A 7,053-nucleotide genomic window follows, 5' to 3' on the forward strand; every position below is an offset into this window, starting at 1 on the left:
AGGAGGTAGTCACCAGTGTCATTTTGTTAGTATACAATAGACAGACCAGTGTAAGGTAGTAGTGACCAGAATAATGTTGTTGGTATATAATGAACAGATAAACATAAGGTAATAGTGACCAGACTAATGTTGTTGGTATATAACGGACTGTTACACATAAGATAATACTGACCACAGTTATGTTGTTGTTATAAAATATTCAGATAAACGTAAGGTAGTTATGCCCACACTAATGTTGTTGATATACAATAGACCGAACAATGTAAGGTAGGAGTGACCAGACTAATGTTGTTGGTATATAACAGACAGATAAACGTAAAGTAGTAGTGACCAGAATCGTATTATTGGTATATAATAGATAGATAAGCGTAAGGTAGTAGTGACCAGAATCGTATTGTTGGTATACAATAGACACATAAACGTTAGGTAGTAATGACTATAATCATGTTGCTGGTATATAATAAACTGATAAACGTAAGATAGTCGTGACAAGAGTCATGTTGTTGGAATACAATAGACAAATCAATGTAAGGTAGTAGTGGTCAGACTAATGTTTTTGGTATATAATAGAGAGATAAACTTAAGGTAGTATGGACCAGAGTCATATTGTTGGTATACAATTGACAGACCAATGTAAGTTAGTAATGACCAGGCTATTATTTTTGGTATACAATAGACAGTCCAATGTAAAATAGTAGTGACCATACCAATGTTGTTGGTATACAGTAGACAGAACAACTTAAGGTAGTAGTGAAGACAGTAATGTTGCTGGTATATAATACACAGATGAATGAAAGTAGTATAGACTAGATTTATGTTGTTGGTATATAATAGATAAACCAATGTAAGGTAGTAGTGACCTGACTAATGTTGTTGGTATATAATAGACAGATAAACGTAAGGTAGTAATGACTATAATCCTGTTGTTGGTATATAATAGACTAAAAAACGTAAGGTAGAAGTGACCATAGTCGTGTTGTTGATATACAATAGATAAACCAAAGTAAGGTAGTAGTGACCTGACTAATGGTGTTGGTATATAATAGACAGATAAACGTAAGGTAGTAGTTACCAGAGTTATGTTGTTGGTATATAATAGACAAATAAACGTAAGGTTGTTGTGACCAGAGTCATGTTATTGGTATATTATAGACAGAACAACTTAAGGTAATAGTGAGCACAGTAATGTTGCAGGTATATAATAGCCTAAAACCTTTAAGTAGTAGTGAGTAGTATAATGTTGCTGGTATACAATAGCCTATAACCTTTAAGTAGTAGTGAGTAGTATAATGTTGCTGGTATATGATAGCCCAAACCCTTTAAGTAGTAGTGAGTAGTATAATGTTGCTGGTATATGATAGCCCAAACCCTTTAAGTAGTAGTGAGTAGTATAATGTTGCTGGTATATAATAGCCTAAAACCTTTAAGTAGTAGTGAGTAGTATAATGTTGCTGGTAAATAACAGACATAATGTAAGGTAGTTATGACCACATTTATTATGTTGTTGTATAATAGACAATCCAATGAAAGGTAATAATGACCAGCCTAATGTTGTCTGTGTAAAAGAGAGAGACTAATATAAGGTAGTAGTGACTTGACTAATTTTGTTGGTATATAATAGACAGATAAACGTAAGGTCCTAGTAACCAGAGTCATATTCTTGGTATATAATACACAGATAAACGTAAAGTAGAAGTAACTAGTGTCCTGTTGTTGGTACATAATAAACAAATAAACGTAAGGTAGTAGTCACCAGTGTCATGTTATTGGTATACAATACACAGCGCAATGTAAAGTAGTTGAAACCAGGCTAATGTTTTTGATATATTATAGATAGATGAACGTAATGTAGAATATACCAGAGTCACATTTTTTGCATGTAATAGACATATAAACGTAAGGTAGCAGTATCTAGAGTCATCTTGTTGGTATACAAAAGACAGACGTATATAAAGAACTAATGACCATACTGATGTTGTTGGTATAGAGTAGAAAGACCAATGTGAGGTGGTAGTGACCAGTGTTATGTTTTTGGTATATAATAGACACATAAACGTACAGTAGTAGTGACCAGAGTCATGATGTAAGAATACAATAGACAGACGAATGTAAGTTATTAGTAACGAGACTAATGTTGTCGGTTTGTACTAGACAGATAAACGTAAGATATTAACGACTAGAATAATATTTTGGATATATAATAGAGAGATGAAAGTTAAGTAATAGTGACCAGAGTCATGTTGTTGGTATTTGATAGACAGATAAACCAAAAGTAGCAGTGACCAGAACCATGATATTGATATGTAATAGATAGATAAACGTAAGGTAGTACTGACCAGAATCATGTTGTTGGTATACAATAGACAGACCTATGTAAGGTAGTAATGACCAGATTAATGTTGTTGGAATACAGTAGAAAGACCAATGTAAGGTGTTAGTGATCAGAGTAATGTTGTTGGTATATAACGGACAGATGCACATAAGATAATACTGACCAGAGTTGTGTTGTTGATATACAATATACAGACCAATGTAAGGTAGTAGTGACCAAACTAATGTTGTTGGTATAAAATATTCAGATGAACGTAAGGTAGTTATGACCACATTAATGTTGTTGATATACAATAGACGGAACAATGTAAGGTAGGAGTGACCAGACTAATGTTGTTGGTATATAACAGACATAAACGTAAAGTGGTAGTGACCAGAGTCATTTTGTTGATATATAATAAAAAGATGAACGTAAGGCTGTAGCGATCAGAAACATGTTGATGGTATATAATAGACAGATAAACGTATGGTAGTAGTGACCAGAATCGTATTGTTGGTATACAATAGACACATAAACGTTAGGTAGTAATGACTATAATCATGTTGTTGGTATATAATAGACTGATAAACGTAAGGTAGTCGTCACTAGCGTCATGCTGTTGGTATTTTCCTTAAATATATTAAAGAAGTAAGTCTTAGTTTTGCATAAGGTGAAATACATTAAATAACCATGTCTGTGTTCTTTGGTATAAGGTTTGAATACATTAAAGAATTAAGTCTTCTTTCTTTTGCATAAATTTTGCATATATTAAACAACTCATCTACATTCTTTTGCATATCTTCTAAATGCATTGAGCAACTGCGTCTACGTTTTTCACATAATTTTTAAATATATTAAACAACCAAGTTTACTTTCTTTTGCATAATTTTTAAATACTTTAAACAACTATGTCAACGTTCTTTTGCACATGTTTTTATTATATTAAATGCATTAAGCACAATTTCCTGCAAAATTCTTGAATAAACCAGTTGAATATTATGAAAATAACATGTGGAATATTTTGAGTGTTATATTTTTCCCTCAAATCCTTTTAGAAACAAACTTCTTTCGAAACAGTAGAAAAGTTTAAAACCCGTAAAATATTTTCTTCTTTTAAAAATATCATTTGTTGTTCTTCTCAAGGTAATCTGGAATTAACACATCTATGAGTATCAGTGGGTATGTATATGTGTATGTAACAATACATATGAAAAAAAATTGATCACCCACCTTCCTGCACATTGGAAGAACAACAGAGCTGCACGCGACTGCATCATTTCCTGACGTTTCATATCCAGGATGGAGTTCTTTATTAGTTAGTTCAGCTTGTGGACAGGTGTTTAAGTATAATAATTGTTTGTTCTGTGTCGCAAGGTTCCAACATCCGCCAGACTGGTTAAAAAATGATATTCCTAGAATTGCTTATTATGTTTTATCGGATAGGATAGCTGTACTTAACACCCTTTTACACGAAGACAGTATCAGAAAGTTGCTGTGCTCATAAGCTGAGAGCAGAGGAATCAAAGGTAAGTAGTCTATAGGTATTATAGAATGAGTTCTATAGTGATTAAAAAACAGAAGGGTAACCGTAATACTTTATCATTGTGTAGCACTTATTTATCAGTAAGAACCCGTTACGTTATTAGTGTGTATATATTTATTCCTATGAACCAGTTACTTTATCTGCATGTACCACCAGTTTGTCACTGAATCAATGACTTTACAATAGTTTCATCTATTTATCAGTATGAGTCAGTTACTTTAACTGTATTACCTTTTTATCAGTATGAACCATTTAAGTTACTAGTGTATACCACCTTTTATTAGTATGAACCAGCTACTTTATCTGTGTGTCCCACTTTTTTATCAATACGAACCAGTTACTCTACCAGTGGGTATCACCTATTTACCAGTATGAACCAGTTACTTTACTTGTGTATAATATCTATTTATCGGTATGAACCAGTTACTTTACCAGTTTGTACCATATTTATCAGTGTGAACCAGTTACCTTACCTGTGTATAATATCTATTTATCAGTATGAATCAGTTACTTTATCAGTGTGTCCCATATATTTACCAATATGAGCCAGTTACTTTATCTGTCTATACCCTCTATTTATCAGTATGAACTAACTACTTTATCAGTGTGTACAATATATTTATAATTGTGAACCAGTTACTTTATCAGTGTGTACGATATACTTATAATTATGAAGCAGTGTATAATATCTAATTTTGCATAAAGTTACTCGAGAGCTATCTGTGCTAGCCGTCCTTAATTTAGCAGTGTAAGACTAGAAGGAAGGCAGCTAGTCATCACCACCCACTGCCAACCCTTGGGCTACTCCTTTACCAAAGAATAATGGGATTGATCGTCACATTATAATGCCCCACGGCTGAAAGGGCGAGCATGTTTGGCGCGACGGGGATACGAACCCGCGACCCTCAGATTACGAGTCGCACGCCTTAACCCTCTTGGCCATGCCGGGCCATTACTTTACCTATGTATCACATTTATTTACAACTTACTATGAACCAGTTATTTTATCTTTGTACACCATCTATTTACCAGTATGAAGCAGCTACTTTACCAGTGTGTACAATATACTTATCAACTTATCATTGTGAACCGGTTACACAGACGTTAATTTATGGACATTTGTGATATTTACTCTTCAGTGATCGATTACTCTTTAAACTTCATTTCAATAAACAGCGCAATAAATTCTACATTTTAACTGTAGCCAGTGACTAAAGTTATATCAGTGAATTAATATTACATCATTTTGATAAATACAAATGTATCTGTGTTTGTTCTTCAACAACAATAAAATCTTGAAATATATTGAACGTCTAAATATTGCGTCTATAGATATTTCTAACGTGTAATAAGAAATGGCTAATTTAACAGTAGGTAGATTTATTAATAAATCCGTTGTTTATTGGTTAAGATATATGGATGATACTTAAATAAATTGATATTTAAGTACCTTAAATCAATACCATGTTGCTTTGTTTAAGGTGTTGTCTGTGCCATTAGGAAAGCGTTCCCCAGGGGTATGGGAATCTTAATGGGACACTATTAAATCCTTTGGTCCTTACGTAAATATTAAATTCGTAACCAAATCTGCCATCCCTTGTCTCAAAAAGAAGTTCATAAAACTGACGGTCCTAATTACATATGCATTGCAGTGTTTGCATCATGAGATTCAAGGTAAGAGGAAGGTATATGGTGGAATAAAGAGACACTCTTCATTTTCCGCTTATGCCTTTGAACATTAGAAACCCTCATTTGATCTCTAGTGAAAATACAGTAATCAGTAACAGAAAGTTACCACCATTTGTTCAAAACTAAACTTATATCTACAGAACTAACAGAAAAATCTTCATATTAGTTTTAGAGTATCTTCTACGTGTAATTGTTTCTTGCGATGCTCATTTAGAAGGTTTCACGCTATTTAAGTGTGACACCAGGTGATGCTTTTAATTATTCTAATCTTTAGCAAAATGAAAATTTTAAATAGAATATTTTTAATGAAGTTCTGTTATTTAACTGCTATAAGCAACATTATAAAATTATTTTCGATTTCCTGTAGTATAATAATATTTATATAACTTTCTTTCACGTAGTTTGTGCTGCGAAAATGAAAACTTGGCTCACCATTTTGGTCATTTTTATACTGTTATCGTACACTTGGCACTGTGATGGGTCGCCGGTAGAGGACGTTGACAAAGGTGATGCAGACTTAGTCCATGAAAAGGCAGCTCTGTCAGAGACGCTGAGGGACTTGTTTTCTGATAATCCGGACTCACCACTGACTAGAGCATCGGATTTTATACGAGAACTAGCAGGTGGGTAGAAGTAACTAGAAAACAATGTACATTTTCAACAAAGCGGAAATTAAGGATTATATGAAGTTACTAGAAGCTATTGGTCGGTTGTCTTTCTTGACCTCAACCGGCTTTTATAGTTCGGTGATATCTTTTGGTGCAACACGTGAGTATTCTAAAACTCGACTAATGTTCCTATAAACCAGAGTAGTGGAAAATAATAACAGACATTATTAGTACTACTAGTTCACCAGGTATCGTTGTGTGAGCTGTTAGATATTAATGGTAATGTTTATTAAGTATAGTGGTATAACATATCAGATATTAGTGATACTTGTTCGTCAGATATTGTGTTTGTTTTAGAAAATATATGATGTAAGTTATCAGTGCCACTTGCTCATAAGATATTGTGTTTCTTTCAGATAATATCCGGTTTTTTTGTTGAAAAAAAGTAGTTGGTGCGGTGAAGAATGCTGTAAGTGGTTTCGTAGCTCTCTTGACGGGCCCAGAAGTGAGGTAAGTGTAGTTAATATTTATTGTTTTGTAGTTCTCTTGACGGGGCCAGAAGTGAGGTAAGTGTAGTTAATATTTATTATTTTGTAGTTCTCTTGACAAACCAGAAGTGAGGTAAGTGTAGTTGATATTTATTGTTTTGTAGTTCTCTTGACGGGGCCAGAGTGAGGTAAGTGTAGTTAATATTTATTGTTTTGTAGTTCTCTTGACGGGGCCAAAAGTGAGGTAAGTGTAGTTAATATTTATTGTTTTGTAGTTCTCTTGACGGGGCCAAAAGTGAGGTAAGTGTAGTTAATATTTATTGTTTTGTAGTTCTCTTGACGGGGCCAGAAGTGAGGTAAGTGTAGTTAATATTTATTGTTTTGTAGTTCTCTTGACGGGGCCAAAAGTGAGGT

At 33.5% G+C, this 7,053-nt stretch overlaps 1 long non-coding RNA gene across 2 annotated transcripts; it reads left to right on the top strand.

Moving 5' to 3' along the window:
- Positions 1 to 3,682: 3,682 nt before the first annotated feature.
- LOC143227133 (uncharacterized) lies at positions 3,683 to 6,661 on the top strand. Of its 2 annotated transcripts, none has more exons than XR_013014899.1 (3): positions 3,683 to 3,837; positions 5,945 to 6,166; positions 6,568 to 6,661. It is a non-coding gene; the product is annotated as an uncharacterized LOC143227133 (long non-coding RNA). The 2 variants fall into 2 exon arrangements; XR_013014900.1 differs by lacking the exon at positions 3,683 to 3,837 and adding an exon at positions 3,850 to 3,934.
- Positions 6,662 to 7,053: the final 392 nt, after the last annotated feature.

This window comes from Tachypleus tridentatus, chromosome 9 (assembly GCF_004210375.1).
Source record: "Tachypleus tridentatus isolate NWPU-2018 chromosome 9, ASM421037v1, whole genome shotgun sequence".
In the NCBI taxonomy this organism is placed as follows: Eukaryota; Metazoa; Arthropoda; class Merostomata; order Xiphosura; family Limulidae; genus Tachypleus; species Tachypleus tridentatus.